The sequence below is a fragment of the Myotis nattereri genome (assembly GCF_964212035.1).
Source record: "Myotis nattereri genome assembly, chromosome: 9".
Lineage (NCBI taxonomy): Eukaryota > Metazoa > Chordata > Mammalia > Chiroptera > Vespertilionidae > Myotis > Myotis nattereri.
In genome coordinates this window covers 67,893,454-67,913,494 of record NC_138084.1, presented here as the reverse complement: position 1 = coordinate 67,913,494, position 20,041 = coordinate 67,893,454, and the positions used below count along the sequence as shown (strand labels likewise).

Here is a 20,041-nt window from a genome sequence, read left to right as displayed (position 1 = left end):
CATTTTCTCCCTCTTTTCCTAAATCTTTAGTCCTTTCTTTTGTCCTACTTTAATATCCTCTAATCTCTGCCACCCATCTATAATAATAAAAGTGTCATATGCTAATTAGACTGGATGTCCTTCTGGACAACCTTCCGGAAGAAGCCGAGGCTGTGAGGGAAGCCCAGGTTGGGTCCCGGATGCCTGCCGGCAGCCGGAGGGAAGCCTGGGTCCTGGGTGCCAGAGGGAAGCCAGTGCCAGCAGTCAGGGAAGGAAGGCCTACTCTTGCATGAATTTCGTGCATTGGGCCTCTAGTAAGTACATAAATAGATATAAAAACATAAACAAATGTCTCCTTGACCCTATAGTGTTCTCTAGTTTTCATCCAATCTCTTGTTTCCCTTTCTCATTCAAACTTCAAAAAGTCATTTCCCTCCATCTCTACCTCTTCTCTTGACATTATTACCTGTAAGGAGGAGAGTATTAGGAGATGAGGTTAGAGGTATCATGGAACAAGGTTCTAACTACCCTACTCTCCCAAAATTGCCATTGGGGAAGTCTAACACCAACCACTGCATTGAAAGGATGCCTTGCTGTCTCTATCTTCCTGGATCACTCTGTTGCATCTCATACCTTTCCCTTCTTTCTTAAAATCTCCCCCCCCCCTAAATTCTGTGATACCTTATTCCCCTGGTTTGACCTGGTTCTTCTCCAACCATTTCTTCTTCATTGGGTTTTCTCCTCCTCTGATAACCCTTCAAATGAGGATGTTCCACGGGACCATCTTTAAGCATCTATCTATCTATCTATCTATCTATCTATCTATCTATCTATCTATTTATCTATCTATCTATCTTAGGAATTAGCAGTATTGTCCTCACTAGATGTTCATTGGACAGTAGCACAACCCCAAGAAAAGGATGGTTCCATCTTTAACCATTTAGTCCAATGTTTTAAGAATTGGTGTTACGGGAGTTCCCAGGATATTGATCCTCTCAGCCCTCAGCAACAGCCTGGCCTGTTTATTCCCATATGCCAGACACATATTGTTTCTATGTGGGCGATCATGTGACTCTACCTTTTAAACACTCCCCCAAGAGATTTCATCCTCTTTCCCGGTTTCATTACCATCAACATCATGATGGCTCTGGGCCTTCTGTACTTAGACCAACCCCATGATGGAAACTTGAGAATCACCCTTGGATCTTCCCTCTCCTTTCCCTCCCACATACAAATAATTGCCAGATCTGTCTGCTGCTTGCCCTCCTATCTACCGCTGCTCAGACCCCATCACCTCTTGCCCGAATTATTCTAGAAACCCCCTGCCTGATTTCCTTGTGGTTTTGTGATTCTTAAGTCCATTCTTCACATAGCTTCCAGAAAAGTCCATCTGAAATGCAAATCTAACCACAATACACCCATGCTTAAAAGCCTGCAATGGCTCCGTGTTGAATAGGATGAAGTCCAAACTCCTTCACATACAAGAAACTTCATGACTGAGCCCTACTCATTTTAGTTCCCCAGGCTCACTTCTTGCCACATTCTCCCTCACACACCTCTGTATTCTTGCCTCCAGGCCATTGCCCATGCTGTCTCTATGCCTAAATGTTCTTGCCCATATTGCCATCACCACACACCCCTTACCTCAGCTCAGGTGTCACCTTGCCTTCCCTAACATCCTCCCACACTCACAAGGAAGTGACACATGCTGTGTTTATCTGAGTATCTTAAGTATATTTCTCTTGTTGTACTTAGTGCATTTTCATTATAATTACTTTTTTAGTATTTTTCTCCTCCCACTTGATAGCATGTTCTTTTGCATCTCCTGTTCTGAAATGCCTGACACAGAAAATATTCAATAAATATTTAATGAGTAAATACAGTCTTAGGCTTTTCTAAAAGACTAGAGGCCTGGTGCACAAAAATTTGTGCACTCGGGGGGGTCCCTCAGCCCGGCCTGTGCCCTCTCACAGTCAGGGACCCCTTGGGGGATGTCCACCTGCTGGCTTAGGCCCGCTCCCAGGGGGATTGGGCCTAAGATGGCAGTCAGACATCCCTCTGGCAGCCCGGGAGCCCTCGGGGGATGTCCACTTGACAGCGGGGAGGAGGCCTAAGCTGCAGTCGGACATCTTAGCACTGCTGAGGAGGCGGGAGAGGCTCCCGCCATCACTACTGTGCTGGCAGCCATCAGCCTGGCTTGTGGCTGAGCAGAGCTCCCCATGTGAGAGCGCACTGACCACCAGGGGGCAGCTCCTGCATTGAGCGTCTGCCCTCTGGTGGTCAGTGTGTGTCATAGTGCCCGGTCATTCCCAGTTGTTCTGCTGTTAGGGTCAATTTGCATATTACCCTTTTATTATATAGGATAAGTCATCACATATAATTTTAGGAACAATACTTACGTTCCTTTGAAAAAAATCATAAGGTCATTAAACTTTAAATTTGAGGATGATTTGAAAGACATTCTTTAAGCCTCTTTAATTAAAAGATATATAGTCCCATCCATGCTGTTGCAAATAGTAAATTTTTTTTCTTTTTTACAGCAGTGTAGAATTCCATTGTGTAGATGTACCACAGTTTTCTAATCCACTCGCCTTCTGATGAGCACTTAGACTGTTTCCAAATCTTAGCTATTGTAAATTGTGCTGCTATGAACATAGGGGTGCATATATCCTTTCTGATTGGTGTTTCTGTTTTCCTGGGATACATTCCTAGAAGTGGGATCACTGGGTCAAATGAGAGTTCCATTTTTAATTTTTTGAGGAAACACCATAATGCTTTCCAAAATGGCTGCACCAGTTTGCATTCCCACCAGCAGTGCAAGAGGGTTCCTTTTTCTCCACAACCTCTCCAGCACTTGTCGTTTGTTGATTTGTTGATGATAGCCATCCTGACAGGTGTGAGATGATACCTCATTGTTGTTTTGATTTGCATCTCTCAGATGAACAGTGACTTTGAGCATGTTTTCATATGTCTCTCAGCCTTTTGAATGTCCTCTTTTGAAAAGTGTCTATTTCGGTCCTTTGCCCCATATTTTGATTGGATTGTTTATTTTCCTTTTGTTAAGTTGTATGAGTTCCCTGTAAATTTTGGAGATTAAACCCTTATCAGAGATAACATTGACAAATATATTCTGCCAGGCAGTAGGCTTTCTTGTTGTTTCGGTGATGGTTTCTTTTGCTGTACAGAAGCTTTTCATTTTGATGTAGTCCCATTTGTTTATTTTCTCCATTTGCAACAGCATGGATGGAACTAGAGAGCATTATGCTAAGCGAAATAAGCCAGTCAGAGAAAGATAAATACACATGATCTCACTCATTTGTGGAATATAATGAACAACATAAACTGATGAACAGAAATAGAACCAGAGACATAGAAGCATCTAACAGACTGTACAATCTATGAGGGAAGGCGGTGGGGGGCCGGGGAGAGAGTAAGAGATCAACCAAAGGACTTTTATGCATGCATATGAGCATAACCAATGGACACAGACAGTAGGGGGAGGGGGAGGGCTTGTGCCTGGGGGACAGGATGGTGGGGGAGAGGTCAATGGGGGGGTGGGGGGGAGAGACTCATGTAATACTTTAAACAATAAAGAATTTTTTAAAAAAAGATATATAGTCCAACTCCTTTCAAAATTAGACCCAAGGGACTCTTAAATAACTTTGTTTTGCTGAGACCAGATTGTGTGTGCTTTTATTTGTATTAAACAATACATTGTCTTGTAACCTATAGATTATTTCTTCTTCATGAGGCCGAGAGATGGTGATTTTCCCAAGTCAGTGATTAATATGTGGTTTTATAGCACTGACTCAGGTCAGCAGCCTTTGTACCAATGCAGCATTCTGCCCCTGGTTTGGGTTTGGTTTCCTCCTTCCTTCCTTTCATCTTCTTTGTGATGATATTTTACTTATAAGTCAAATATACGCTAGATTATTTACAAATTCAACCAGATTGGAGAATATTTCTGGTTATATACCTAATGCATATATATGTTAGTATGTTCTGCCATATACACTGATGCTGAATTCTAAGCCAGCTGAAATTGCTGATAAACCAGCAACACCTCAATGAATCAAAACCATCAAACCGTCTCCAGAACAACAATTTCAGAGTTAAAAAAATGTCTTATAATTCCTCTAGTTAACCACCAATTAAGAGCTTAAATACTTCTATCATCATCCAAGCAAAAGGTTCTCCTGTGGTGGTTTGATCACCCTTAGTGACAAGGAACTCACTGTCCCCAAAAGCCATGTTCCCAATTTCATAACCTTGGGGGAATATTTTCTCGATAGCCTGTTATGGCTCTGTAATTTCATCAGGGTAAAATAGCAAATTTTCTGGTTGTTAGAGCTACAATCTAACCTCAGTCTGGATCCTAGCCACTAAGTCTGCTGATTAGTAGCTATGAGACTTTGACAAATCACTTTAGCCCCAGACCACAACTTCTTCATCTGTAAAATGGATCAAATGAAATAATGCATGTATCTTGTCCAGCACCATAATATGGTTGATCAGTACATGTGGTAAGTGCTCAATAAATATTCTTAAATAAATGAATGACACTTCCCTGATCCTTGGCCTAGTTTCAAAGCAGCAACTCTTCATGTTGTGTAACTGTATTTTCAAAAATAAAAAAAACAAACATAAATTAGTATAGTGAACAGAAACAAATGACTTTCTCCTTAATAATATAATCTTCCTGCCCTAGCCTGGTGTTTCTCAGTGGTTGGAGCATAGGTCTGCTCATCAGATGATTATTGTTTTGATTCCCGGACAAGGACACATACCTGGGTTGCAGGTTTGCCCAGTCTCTGATCAGGGTGTGTGTAGGAGGCAACCAATTGATGTGGCTTTCTCTCTCCTCCCTCCCTTCCACTCTCTCTAAAAATCAATGGGAATCCTATCCTGGGTGAGGATTAGCAACAACAACAAAAGAACATAATCTTCCTGAAACAGTCCAGTTGATCTGCTCACCCACAGCAGGTAGGAATGTGAGCCAGCAGGAATACTTTCCCTCTGTAATCTGAATCATGCAAATCCACCTTTGCACCATGCAGTAAGAAGCATCATTTCTAGTTGCATCCAATCTCTGATCTTGCTTTAAAGCATAAATTTTAAGTCTTCCTTACGTAGATCTTAGCAAACCAGTGTACAAATAAGAAGACACTTTGGAGAGTTGTTGTGTAGAAGTTGGAATGGTGTTTCTTTCACTTAATCAGAGCTTGGTTGGGTTTCCATTCAGGGCCAGGAGATGGGACTAGATGGCCTCTGTGAAGCCACTTCAAATTCAAGTCTATCATGCTAATAATAAAACAGCATTAGAATTATAGCCTCTGACTACAGCTCTCTAGTTGTTAACCTGATTACTCCACCCACATTTGATTGTTACTATTCCATTTGCTTAAGTCCCAGGAGACTACAGCAAACGAGTATATCAAGGCGTGAGAGTGAAGCACACAGTCAAAGATCTGCTGGCAGAAAAACGATCCAAGCAGACAAGTAACTCAAGATTTAATGTAAGTCTCATACATTCTGAAGTCTTTGTGGGGGGGGGGGAGTCCTATATTAAGATTAGTTATCTCCCCTCTTCTTTTATTTACACAGCAACCTCTCACCTCTTGAGTCTGATATTTTCCATTGAAAATCTTTCCTTCTACTGGCACTTACAGTATAATTACTGTTATTAACACTATGGCACATCTGTCAAGCTATTCCAAGAGCTCTGTGCACTGTTTGGCTGACTACTACAGCTGGTGGCAGTGAGAGGAAACTGTGCTCTGCCTTTTCATCCCCCGCCCAACCCGTCATGAATCAACAAAGGCTTAGTTGGTGAAAATAATCACATTATTCTAAGCCTGATGGAGACAACTTAGAAGAATCCTCTCTGTAACATGCAAAGTCAGATTCTAAAATCCTAGTAGGACTCAGCCATAAGAAAAGATGAAATACTGGGTTTTGCAACAACATAGATACATCTTGAGAATATCATGTTAATCTAAATAAGTCAAACAGAAAAAGTCAAGAACCATATGATTTCATTCATATGTGGGATATAAAACTGAAAGCAACAAGTCAACGAACAAACAAACAAAACTCATAGATACAGACAACAGTACGGTGGTTACCAGAGGGAATGGGGTTGAGAGTGTAATAAAGGATAAAGGGGATCAAACCGATGCTGACTGAAGGAGACCTGAGGTTGAATGGTGAACACACACGATAGTATACAGGTGATGTATTATAGAATTGTACATTTGAAACCTATATAAGTTTATTAGCCAAGTCACCCCAATACATTTAATAAAAAGTTTAAAGAAAAATCCTAGTAGGAGATACGCTTAATTCTAACACCCTTATATACCAACTGTGTCTTCATAAGTAGCTACACTCTGTGCCTAAAATGTTTAAGTAGTGGCACCAATTCTCAAAAAACAAAAAGTGATTCAAGAATGGAAATAGTATTTGGTTATCAAGACAGTATATAATCATTATCTATTAGGTAAAATACAACAACATAAATATCAGGATCTGTCGGGGATTGCTGGGTGCAGGGCACAGAGCAGATGGCCAGGAATAACTGAGCAAGCATGGACAGCACCTCACCCAGGGGCTGGCACACAGTGGGCACTGGTCTCCCAGTGTGTCTGCTCTGAATGTCAGCACCATGTCCAACACTGCTCCAAAATCAAATTAAATGAGCAAACCCAGATTCTATTTCCTCCCATCCATATTTTCTGCCTCTTTTTCTTTTAAACCATCTCCTTTCCTCTAGTTCAACAAATGGAGCTTAGCTGATAAAGAGAAATCGAAATAATTGGCTTCTTGTCTGCTCCTAGTGCAGTGTTTCTCATAGCGCCTGCTTAGAATCATCTGGGGTGTGTGGGGCGTGTGTTAAAATTATCCATACCAATCTAGAGGGGGAAGAGAGAGAGAGAGAGAGAGAGAGAGAGAGAGAGAGAGAGAGAGATTTCAGCATCTACTCTAAATGAACTACAGCTTCATGGAAGTACTGTAAATTGCTTGGCCACAACTCTAGCTAAAATTGTGCAACATGATGAAAGTTACAGGCATACTGTCAATTGGGAAGATAAAGATCACAGTGAAGATAACACCATAGCCAAGGAGCAGATACTGTATCTTCTCAGTGTGAGTGAGGAGGTAACTCACTCCTTGGAATTGTCATCAATCTATAATAATAAAAGCATAATATGCTAATTAGACCAGAGAGCTGAATGACCTTCCAGACGTCCTTCTGGATGAAGGCATGGGGCCAAGGCCGAGGTGGTTAGGGACAATCAGGCAGGCAGGCGAGTAGTTAGGGGTCAGGCAGCAAGAGTGGTTAAGGGTGATGAGGCAGTCAGGTGAGTGCTTAGGGGCGATGAGGCAGGCAGACAGAGTGGATAGGGGCGATCAGGCAGGCAGGCAAACAGTTAGGAGCCAGCGGTAGGTCCTGGATTGCAAGAGCGTACAGGCTGGGCTGAGGGACCCCTCCCACCCACCCCCCATGCACGAATTTTGTGCACTGGGCCTCTAGTGTCAATATACAAATGATAAGGCCCTATACCAGCTATGGGCAAACTACGGCCCGCGGGCTGGATCCGACCCGTGTGGCTGTTTTATCCAGCCCACGGTGCCGAAAGAGCGGAGGGTTCTCTTGCTCTCCCCTCCGCTCCTTCACCAGCAGCAGTGTTAACATGTATTAGTTCACACAAACACTCCATCCATGCTTTTGTTCCTGCCCTCTGGTCCAGTTTAAGAACCCATTGTGGCCCTCGAGTCAAAAAGTTTGCCCACCCCTGCCCTATACCCAACAGAGTTACAAAAAAAGACCAAATGGTAATATATTTTTCTTTTAAAAATGACCTAACATGACTTCTTGTTCAATATCTATGACTATCAAATAGTGTTTTCTTTATTTGTTGATGTTACTTTTTAAGAGCTATAACAATATAAACATAATTAATAATAAGCTATATTATTTTATGAAAATGAAGATTCCTGATCCTTTTACCATGTCTACTAACATAGAGTTATTTGGCTGGAGCCAAGAAATGGTCATTGTTAACTAGTTCCTTGGGTGAATCTTTACATATCATATCTTGAGAACTTTACCATGGAGCAAAGAGTAAGCATTGAAGCCTCGCATACCACAGCCATAGTTCTTATCTTTACCCAGATAAGAACTTGTTGAACTACTGCTAATTGGCCCAGTGACATTAAAAATGTTATAGTGAAAGTGGCTACAAGAAATGCATAATACATGGTCTGTGCCATTAAACACCAAATAAGCTGGTGGAAAGGAAAAATACTTATCCACTTAAAAATATACAAGACAATATAACGAAGCACTGGACTGAATGGTAAAGACAAAAGACCAGGCAGTATGGCCATGTGATATGAAGACTGTAACAATGTTTACATAAGGACTGTTTAAAGTACATTTCCTTATATGTTATTTCATTTAATCGACACATTAGTTCTGAGAGATTGAGATTTACATGGTTTCCCATTTTAGAGATTATAAAGTTGAGAACAAGAGAAGGGAATTGATTATTTTTATGCTACAGTTAGCAAGTGGCAGGTTTTCTGACTTCTAGTTCCATATTCCTTTTAAGGGAAAGATCAATGTGGATAATAGCAAAATCTCTGACTCATGCTGTCTTTGTCCATTTCAGCTGCTATAACAAAATACCACAAAAGGGGTAGCTTAAACAGCAAACATTTCTCACAGTTTGAAGGCTAGAAGTCTAAGATCAAGGCTGGAAGTCTACTCTTCTGGGGGGTAGAAGTCTCCCTGTATTCTCACATGGGGCCTAGGGAGCCCTTGGGTCTCTTATAAAGGCACTACTCCCATTCCTGAGGGCTCTGTGTTCATGATCTAATCACCCCAAAGGCCTCACCTCCTAATATCATCTTATTGGGCATTAGGATTTAAACATATGAATTTGGGGAGGACATAAACTTTCAGGCCATAGTACATCAAACAAAGGTAATGAAAATTCAAGAAAATATATTTATGTAAAAGAAACTTCTAGGACTAGAAAATTTCAAACCAGCTCTAACTATGCACTTATTCTTTGGCATAAGTGGGAGCTGTATGAACTCAGCCTTAACCTCATCTACTTATATAAAAACCCTGGGTGGTGTTCATCACGACCACCAAAACCAAGACCAAGTGGAAGGAAGTCAGTCCTGCAGGGGTTGTCTTGCCAACGGCTGCACCCTCACCCGAGCTGTTTCCCAGAGCTGTTTCTGGTGAGGGTGGGGTTTGAGGCAGGAACCTGCCCTCGGAGCATGGACCCACTGAATCCTGGGTTGCTTTGCCAAGGGCTGAGCCCTCCCCAGCTGTTTCCCAGAGCTGTTTGGGTGTAACATCAAGCCAGAAGCTGGACCAAGCGGAAGGAAGTCAGTCCTGCAGGGGTTGTCTTGGCAACAGCTACACCCTCCCCTGAGCTGTTTCCTGGAGCTGTTTCTGGTGAGGGCGGGGTTTGAGGCAGGAACTCGCCCTCAGAGCGTGGACCCACTGAATCCGGGGTTGTTTTGCCAAAAGCTGCGCCCTCCCCAGCTGTTTCCCGTGTGGCCTGAGGGAAGAACCCACCCTCAGAGCCCCAGGAGCGCCCAGCAGCAGTCAGTCCTGGGTTGCTGAGGTGGAGGCCATGGCATGGTAGAACTCTGGGTCTGGCCCAACAGGGGGCATGGCCAACCTTCAAACCAGACCCTGACAGTAGAAAAGAGGGAGCCCCATTCCTCACAGAATCCGCTGTTGGATAGCTTGCTGTCAGTGGCCTGCCAGCCAGAAACCCCATTCTCCTGCACCCTGGACCCTGAAAGGAGGGAGGAGGGAGCCCCTTTCCTCACGGAATCAACAGGTGGCCAGTTTGTTAATTAATTCCCTTTTTTAAAAAAAATATATTTTATTGATTTTTTACAGAGAGGAAGGGAGAGGGATAGAGAGTTAGAAACATCGATGAGAGAGAAACATCCATCAGCTGCCTCCTGCACACTCCCCACTGGGGATGTAACAGCAACCAAGATACATGCCTTTCACCAGAATCAAAACTGGGACCCTTGAGTCCGCAGGCTGATGGGCAATTAATTCCCTTTTAATGTGCATGAATTTTGTGCACCGGGCTACTAGTTTATATATATTCCAATGTCTCAATGCTAGTATCTTATTATCTTCACTTCAATGACCTTTCAAATTTGGGTAGTTAAATGAGTATAAACTTGAAATGTGGTTATTTGAACTTTAGGTGTCTTCATGTATTGATGTTATTGTCTACCTGCTCATTTTTCATCTTCTCCACCACTATTCTAGAACATCTGTATGTCCCCAAAAGGATGTTGTATTCATTAATAATCCACTCTTGATGACCTATTTCTGACCCTGTTGCAAATGAAACCCAAGAGCAGGAATCATGGAGAATCACACTACTGGCAGGCATTTGGGGGCTCTAATTGCATGGGTAATACTAAGACTACCTCCTATTTCTCTTTCCAGTGCACTAGGTGACAATGAGTCAGATATCTTGAATCATTTTAGATAGGGAAGCCACCCTTATACATGTTCAAAATTTGTTCCTAACAAGATAGATTATAACCAGTCAAGGGCTAACTTAAGGAGATGGGAGGTCCTATCATACATATTGTGTTAGGCCAGAAGTGGACTCCAAAATATCTTATGTCATATCCCTGGCATCTGTGAATGTTGCCTTATGGGGCAAAATAAGTGATTAAATTAAGGATCTTGAAAGGTGAAACCCTGGATTACCAGGTGGGCCCTAAATGCAGTCACGTGTATTCTTGTAAGAATGAGTTTGAGAGAGACACACACATGAAGGAGGAGACACACAGAAGAGACAGAGGCAGAGGTTGGAGTCATGCAGCCACAAGCCACAGAATGCAGGCAGCCATCAAAATCCGGACAAGGCAAAGAATGTGTTCTCCCCTAGAGGCCTATATGGAGGACAGCGCTGCTGACACCTTCATTTGGACTTCTGGCCTCCAGAACTGTGAAAGAATACATTTCAGTCTTTTTAAACCACCCAGTTTGTGGTAATTTTTTACCAGTAGCCCTAGGAAGCTAATACACATATATTATGGCACTGTGTCCCCTGATAAGTATCTTTTAGAAGTTCAAATTGCTGCTCTGCTCTTCCAGCCAACGCTTTGATAAGTTTACGCAGGTTGTGTAGATCCGGCTTTACCACAATTTCCCTAAGAGCATCTGTTTGTGATACTATGAGATGTTTTTCACATCTTTACAGGAGGAATCAAAGGGGGAAAAATCCCTCCCATCAAAAAAAAAAAAAAAACTTTCACCAAAGACTGCACTTAAAACCACTCGCGTACACTGCAGCCACAATCCTGTGGTTTCACACTGTTACCGGGGATATCTGCTTTTAAATAAGGGCTTTTCTCTTTCTTTCTCAAATTTTTCTGTTATTCCTTACTACACTGCTAGATCTTCTACCAGAATATTTAAAATATGAACCATTCACCAACATGTATATATATTAATATATATATATATATATATATATATATATATATATATATATGAATTTTGATGTAGGTTTAGGTTGCATTTTTTTCAATTACACTATTTTCATTGAGATCCATAAAGGCTAATCACTGAGAGATTTTAATAATGTCACAAAATTCAGTGAACTCTCAGTTACTTATAGTAAAGAAGGAAAAGGAATAACAAGAAAAAGAAGCACTAAGGCTAATAACCACCACTTTTCATTTGGTTTGAAATTCAGTGAATAATTTCCAAGCTATTGAGTTTTCTAATCAAGTTTTTCTTAAAATATCATAAAGATTCATTTAAAATCATTGGGTATACAACAGCTGGCATGAGGTGAAAATTCTTAAACTTGCTGAGTAGAAAATTAAAACCAGTTTGGAATTAAAATTATGTCATGGAAAGTGGAAATACAATGCAGTTGGGGGAGATTAAAATGTGCTTAGGGCCCAGGCAGCATTGCTCAGTGGTTAGGGCATTGGCCCATGCACTGGAGGGTCTTGGGTTTGATTCCCGGCCACATACTTGGGTTGCTGGTTCAATCCCTGGCCCTAGTTGGGCCACATGCAAGATGCAACCAATCTATGTGTCTCTCTCACATTGATGTTTCCCTCTTCCTCTCTCTCTCTCTCTCTCTCTTTCTCTCTTTCTCTCTCTTTCTCTCTCTCTCTGTCTTTCTCTTTCTCCCTCACCCCCTTCCACTCTCTCTCTAAAAAAAAAAAAAAAAAAAAAAATCAATGGAAAAAATATCCTCAGGTGAGGATTAACAAAAAATAAAAATAAATGAGCCTGGGAATCATGGTCTGATGCTCAATTTTTATTTATATTTTGTTTGTTTATGGACACCCTAATAGCTCATTCTCTGCTCATTTATCAGAATGCTATAGTGAGGAACAATAAGGAAATAGCTATGAAAGTTATTTTAACTTAATATTGTACATAAACATAAGGAAAAATAAGTGAAGATTTCTAGTTGTTTTGGAAGTTCTGAACTGAGGAAAATATTGAAGAGATATATCCCAAGTGGAAATATATTTATATTCTATCAACCTTGAATTATACATATTATACATTTATAGCCTAAAATTTAACTATCTCCACTTGACATGATTCTTTTATATCAGCCTCAAGTGTTTACTTTCCAAATCACAATTACTAATAATTACTTCCTTTTTCTATATTTTCCCAAATCCTTACATTTATATGAGCTGCTAAAATCTCCACATCAAGAACATATAAGATCTGGCCATATTGTCGGCTGGGCACCTTGATTAAAATCTTTCCTATTTTTGGAAGGAAATCAATGCACACACAGAAAGAAGATGACAAGCATACACATTGGTGGGAAATTTGGAGGAACAGACGGCAAATGGGTGCCGTATACTGCATTTATGGCCTAGAGTAACTGAAAGTGTTTGATCGTGTTGAGAAGTGGATAAACTCTAATTGTGGAACAGATGTGCATTGCCCAGCTCCATGCTTAATAACTGCCTGTCTTCCTATAGAGGTTTGTTTAGTTTAATGTCCAGCTGCTGTTTTATGGCACCAATCACAGGCACACTTCAGTCACCGCCGAGTGTAAACATGGCGATGTGCATATCTGTGATTTGCATTTGGACTTCTTGAGAAATGTAAAAAATAAAAACATACACAACTGGGAACTGTATATTGCAGCATCCCAAAGTTTCTTTGACTTCCCTAAAGCTTTGGAAAATGCATCCAAGACATGAGAAATTGCCCCTTGCTCCATCTGTTTGAACCACTCCTCTGGCTATCGGTGGTCTCAGGCAACTTTTCTCTTCTCTCTGAGCTTCTCTCTAAAAGTTGACAGTTGTGTCTTTCCCATTTTAGTATTCAATTTTAATACTCAAACTTTTAGGAGTTCATCCCATTTCTTTATCTTCTTTATTATTGTTATTCATGTTTCAAATGTTCCCGTTTCACTGTTTAGGATTTTAAATAGATCTGAGTCTCTGAGAACTTGCTCATAGCCAAGTTGAAGCATCTTTGAGCTGATGCTTGAGATCACTAGTTTGTCTGGGAACCTACAGCACTCAGGGTGCCTGAAGTTCACCATCTATGACACAGACGGCATAGTTGGGGGAAGAGTTTGGGCTCAGGATCTAGATGACCTGAATTCAGATCCCAGATCTGCCATTTGCCAACTGTACAATGACTTGATCTTGCTGTTGAAGGAAGGCAATATCTGCCTTGCAAAGTTATCATAAGAGTTAGATTTAATTTTTGTTAAGGGCTTAGCACATGGTATGCGTTCAATTGATGCTTTTGCTATTAATTACTGCAAAGAAAGTTAGAATTCAAAGTGATGTAAGATTGATTGACCTGAAGAGATGTACAGTCCAGCTGTGGGAGAAGGAATTATACATGAAAAAGACTTCTCAGAAGAAGATGAGCCTTGACCTAGGCTTTGAAAGAAGAAGATAGCTCAAGTGAGTGGTGAGGAGGGATGAAGTCCAAACAGAACACAGGTGGTCTAGACAGAGAGGCGGCACTCTGTCTGTGACATGAGGTGGATGGGCCAATGTGGTGTGCAGGATGAACTGAAAGAGAAGGTTGATAGACCTGACCTGGTCCATGACCCTTCCAAATTCAGTGCTAGTCTTGCTTGCTAAGGCCTCCCAGAGTCTCCTTCTACTCCCAGAGACTCCAGCCTATCTATCTGCTAAAATACCTACTGCATTGCATTATGACTATTTGTTTAAACCCCTCCCCCCAAATGGCTAATGTCTTTCTATTTCTATTTGTTCCTTTTGGAGTCTCCAGCCAAGAGGAATGGCAGTGTGGTAGAATGGTGAAGAGCTCGTATTTAGGACACAGACAGACTGAGGATCTGATTCTAATGTGTGAAAGTTGTCTAACTTCTCTGGGCCTCAGTTTCCGCGTATGTCAATGGGGATAGTGATACCACCATCAAGTTGCCATGAAAATGAAATTAGATAATGTATACAAAGCTCCTGGTATAGCTGTGACATGTTATAAGTGCTCAATTAATGGCCACTTTCATGGTGTTTACAGTCCCTGGAACATGGTAGCACTTGCTAACATTACAGGGAAAGTCTGGTGCACACAGGTAGATACCCCCAAGACTGTGGCCAGCTCTGAACAGCAGTCTTTGCAGTTAGATACTCCTGTTTCCATTACTATAGATTCTAACATCATATAGTAAGTCAGGCCATTAGAAAGGCTACTGGATGACTTTTTAGGTTGGAAAAATCGATTCACAGTGAGGAATGAAACAATAAGACAGTAGAAGCCACAGTTAGCACCTTTATTTTGTATTCAGATTCAGCAATTTCACCCTCGTCTGTTCTGAAAGACAAGGTGGCCAGAACTGAATCTCCCGCTTGGTGCATTTCATTAATGTAAATCCACCTGCTCTCATTCTGCAGTTGCCAACATCCAGACTTAACCAGTCTTGGATAACACACAAAGTATTATACCTCCCAATCATGGAGTTTTCAGGAAACTCCAACTTCAAATGGCAGAAAGAAGAAAATAAAAGTCTTAACATCTTGGTCAGGATTTGCTACCAATTTGTTGACTTAAATAATGTTATTTTTTTGAACCTACATTTCCTCAATGACAAAAGATCTTATAATCTTACGAGTGGTATAGATGGGATGGAACTGGTACTTACAGTGTTTCCCCTCCTCCCCACTGGGTACAGCTCTTTCTCATCCTGACTTTATAGTTTTCCCTACCTCAGAACATATTCCATCCACTGGCACCCCCACCCCCAATCTCCAAGCTAAGCTGAACCCCATTATTCTTCTCAGAGAGTTAAATCCTGGGTCCCCTTCCATCACTTCAATTCTCTCTGAGGTAAAAAGAACATCAATAATAATAGCCATCATTTACTGCTGGGCTCCTAATTGGGACTTTACAAATATTTTCATTTATGTAGTTCTAAATACATCTCTTTTATCAACAAGAAGCACAACTCTCTTGAGAGGGCAACACTTCTGTTTTCAGATGTGGAAACTAAGCCTCATAGAAAGCAGTGAAGCTTAGATTTGGACCAGGGTTTTTTGGACTCCAGGGCCTTTATTTTACCTAATGTGCTGCCTTCTTAAATTTACAGTTCTGGCCCAAGGCAGGACTGGCTTTGGAATCGCCACTTTGCTTAGCTCCCCTGCTCAGTGCTCATCTGGTGGCCGCATTCATGAGTCTGGCTCCCTCTCCACCCCATGTCTGTCTCCCTGCCCACCCTGTAGTGATTCTGCAGGCTGCTCAGATGATGCCACACCCAGCTCAAATCAGAGCCAAAGCCTTTCATTCCTATGATACTCAGATATCTACATGCAAGTTCATAGTTCTGTCTAGAACTATTCTCTAGTGCCATCCGAACCTGCTTTCAAAATACAGTTCCTCTGTGTCATTCCCCACCACTGCGGGACCCCTAATCTCTTGGGCTTTCCATGGCACCTGGCCTTCTCTGTAAAATAGGAAAACATACCACACTGACCTTCTAGAAGCCTCTTTGCTATCCTCCTGTAGATCTCTAGGGCCTACCTCACCCAACCCATTTGGCGCTGACCTTTTCTGCTATGCTTTGCAATGAGGGGAGATTTCTTTTCTGAATATTGCCCAGCTGACCTGGGAGACTCACTCTTGAGACTGGGTGTAAAATGCCACTTCTCCTACTGCAAAGGCAGAAGGCACATCAGTTTCCTCTGAGGGTTGGAAGAGATCCCTGAGCCCACAGAGCTGATAGCTTTTACCCGCTGTCTCTGGTGATCCACCTCTTAGAGGCTCTCCCAACCTTTGTGGTACCCAGCATTCTCTCATGGTTTTATACACTAACTGATCATATGCATATTCTTAATAAATGCAATATCCATGAAGGAAAGGGAGGGTAATATCTTTATGCTCTTCCCTTCTTATGAAAGTATGAGAAAAGATGAGGAGATGGGGACCACCAATGGATTCCATTCTTAAGTACAAAGCCAACTTTTTGTATTCCATACAAAAGACATGAAAGCCTACATATATACTAATATCAAATTTTAATTTTAATCAAGCTATACCCTCCGAGCCCTGCTAACACTTGGTCAATGTATATAGTGTGCTATGTATGGTGGTGCTAAACAACAATAAAAAGGCCGAAAGAAGCAGAGTGTAAATAGCCTGATGTAAATAAACTAACTGATTATCCATGCCTTAAATGTAGGAGTTGGCCAGACATAAATTCAAGGGAGAAAGCACAGCCATTGCAGACATCCCTATACTACCAAAGCTAAGAACAGAGCACACACATGTTATATTCAATTTCTGGTTAGCAGGCATCCCAAAGCTCTGAGGACGTGTGAGTACAAAAAATGTCTGTACCACGGCTATTGTAAGAAATATTCATGCTCTCCTCTGATTTCTTAAAATTTACCATAAAAACCATTTATCATCTCTTCAAGACTCATAAACCAAACCCATGCTACAATGTTTTCCAGCGTTGGTGAGATTTTCATGCTTACCTGGGTACAGCAAATGGTCGTCACATGGCCCAGTATGTCTTGCTGTGCTGGGTATTATTTCTCTTATGTGATTTTTCTTTTTCTTATTTTTAGCAGTGCCTTAACTCTTTGTGTTTAGTTACTAAATCTCTTAGGGAAATTATTCTTTTTCGCTAATAAGTCCATCGCATTTGCCCTTCCTGCTTTTTTTTCTGAATTGCCAGAGGAGGGATCCATTTATCTGTAACATTTGCAAGGCTATTGATAAAGGGAATCAATGTTTACCCTAGTACACCTTTTTGCTCATTCCCAGAGCACAGTGCTTTGCATATTGCTTGTTAACATTGCCAGCTTACTCCCTTCATGAACCTAAAAAGAACCTAAAACACACACACACACTCACAAAAACAAAACATTTTCTGAGCAGGCAATGCCTTATAAACTCAAAATGCCCATGTTTGAATACAGAGGTACGCATTATATCTGTGCTATTCATTCGAACGGATGCTTTATCTAAGGCTTTCAGAGTGGCCCATTGTCTGACCTTAATTAGCCCACTATCCTGCCCCATTTAGAGAACTTAACCACATTTCCAGGGCTCTCTGCGTTCTCCACCCAACCACCTGCTCCTTCACAATTGCAGAAAATTTTTAAAATAATAACAAAGGCGAACCTTTTACAGGCAACTTATTTTTTCAGCTGTTCTGTTGGTTCTGTCATTTTTTTTAATGTCATGAAATTCCAAACATTTCCTGGTAGTGAATTCTTTCGCACAGCTCACAGAAATAGCCATGTTTTGCAGCACAAGAGCCACGGCAAGTCCGTTGGCGGGGCTGCAGTCTGCAGATTCAGTTCTGGCCAAAGCGTACAGGACCACCTACCATCATGGATCCCCGTGGTTCTTGTTCTAATCTAGCTACAGAAATGCAAAAAGCATCCAAAGGCACGTGAAGGCCCAGGGATAAAAAAAAAAAAAAATGTGTTTCATTTTGTAACTTAGGCAACAGAAATTACTTCCTCACGGAGACAGTCTGGGTATAATTTTGTGCCAAACAGTAGAGTTTTAACAGCAAAATTTCAAGAAGTTGTCAGAGAGTTGGAATTCTGTAACTGCATTAGCTTTCCAAAGGATATAAAATAGTTCATGTACCAGAAATTTCAGACATTTGGAATCATCGTTTTATTAGAAAATTGTGATTTACAATAAAGATATAAAACCTAAATTATATTTTTTTAGCTTTTATTAGCTAGTTGTTTTAATTACAAAAGTGATGCATGGTAAAATTTCAAACAGTAAAAAGTATAAACAGAAGTCTACGGACCCCTACCCCTCATCCCCTCCTACTTCCCAGGGCTCACCACTCTGAGTTTCATGTGCAATCTCCCAGAATTTTGTTATGTTATCTATAATAACAAAAGCGTAATATGCTAATTAGACCGGATGTCCTTCCGGACATCCTTCTGGATGACCTTCCAGACAAAGCTGGGGCTGTGAGGGAAGCCCGGGTCCTGGGTGCCAGAGGGAAGCCCATGCTGGCAGTCGGGGTAAGGAAGGCCTACTCTTGCACAAATTTTGTGCATCGGGCCTTTAGTTATATTATAAAGAAATTAAGTTGCTGCACCAACAAGTTAATGAAGATTGAAATCAATATTAGATATTTACATGCACTATTACAAAAGGCATAAACTGAGGTTTTCACAGTAAGTTCCTTTCCCCCAAGAGAAAATTTAAATGTATTTTAGTCTTCATTTCATTCTATACATTTGGAAGCCTTAAGCAAATCACTTAAAACTCACCCCCAAACCATCCCTGACCTATCAGTTTCAGCCCCAGATTAAATTACTTAGAATGCCACTTTCACCATGTCCACACTGCTAAAAGCTTGTCAGGGACATTGCCTGCTACCAAACAAAGACCAAGTTCCTTGACATGGATCAAAGGTTCTTTCTGGCCTAGCTCCTCCACCCCCCTGTAGCTTCTCCTCAGCTTTTCTGTCTGCACACTTCCTGCACACATTCTTATCTGGGACTTGCTGCCGACACGTTCAAGCCCCGCTCTGGTCCCCAGCTATAACACCACTTATTCTATCTGCTTATTCATTTCCTTTCATCCTTCAAATCTGGACTCAAATATAATCTGCAGTATGATGTGTTCAGTCACCTTTCCTCAACACAGCAGTCCACCTCCCTCCCTCCCTTCATTCTTACCTCCATCCAACCCCTCACTCCTATCTACACTAAATCATGGTTATAATCAATCTAGATTGGAATCCAGCCTGTGTCACTTACTAGCTTTGTGATCTTGGACAAGTTCATTATACTATTTAATAGTTTTCCAATATATAATCTGAGATGATAACTTACAACAATCTATTTCATTGGTTAATGGTACAGATTTAATGAGATAATGAATGTAAATTATCTAGGGTAGTGCAAGGCATGTAAAGCACACAAATGTTAGTTGTTACTAAAAATGATTAAAAACACATTAATATATGTAAAGTGTTTGACTCAGAGTCTAGCATGACGTATTCATGAAATGCTAGTCCTTTCAACCCTCACTTTTATTTACGTATGCTGTGCTCCTTATGAAATGACGTGCTCCCAAAGAACAGGACCCACGCCTTATTCTTCTCTGTACTCCTGGAAATTACCACAATCCTGTCACGTAGTAGGCACACAATACATTTTCATTTAATCAATTCAGTGAAACTTCTGCTCCTGAAAAGCCAACTTGCTTATACTCTCTTAAAGAATAGAAGGTGGGTGTGATTCCCACCTGTGGGCTTGGTTCACAAAATCCCTTGGGGCTGGGAGCTTCCTTTCTCCTGGCTGCATCCTCTCATCCTTCAGTGTCCAAATCCTCAGCCAGTTGATTTCTCCCCTTTCGACTTCTACAGTCTGTAGAGCATGGGCCATGCACCTGAACCATGATCTATTTTCTGGGTGTGTCTGTATCAGTTCCCTGAGAACCCACTGGAACCTGAATAATTGATAATAATTGTTCTGGTTTCTCACATTCCTGTGGGTGTGCTGGAAGTTTCTCTGCAGGTTCCCCTGGGCCTCA

General features: G+C 41.3%; 1 protein-coding gene across 1 annotated transcript in view; it reads left to right on the top strand.

The window, feature by feature from the left end:
- Positions 1-5,390: 5,390 nt before the first annotated feature.
- The window catches only part of POU2AF2 (POU class 2 homeobox associating factor 2), a gene marked incomplete at its 3' end in the record, with an annotated part of 34,128 nt that continues 19,477 nt past the window's right edge, over positions 5,391-20,041 (top strand). Inside the window, exon 1 of the mRNA XM_081098772.1 lies at positions 5,391-5,495. The remainder of the gene's footprint in view (positions 5,496-20,041) is intronic.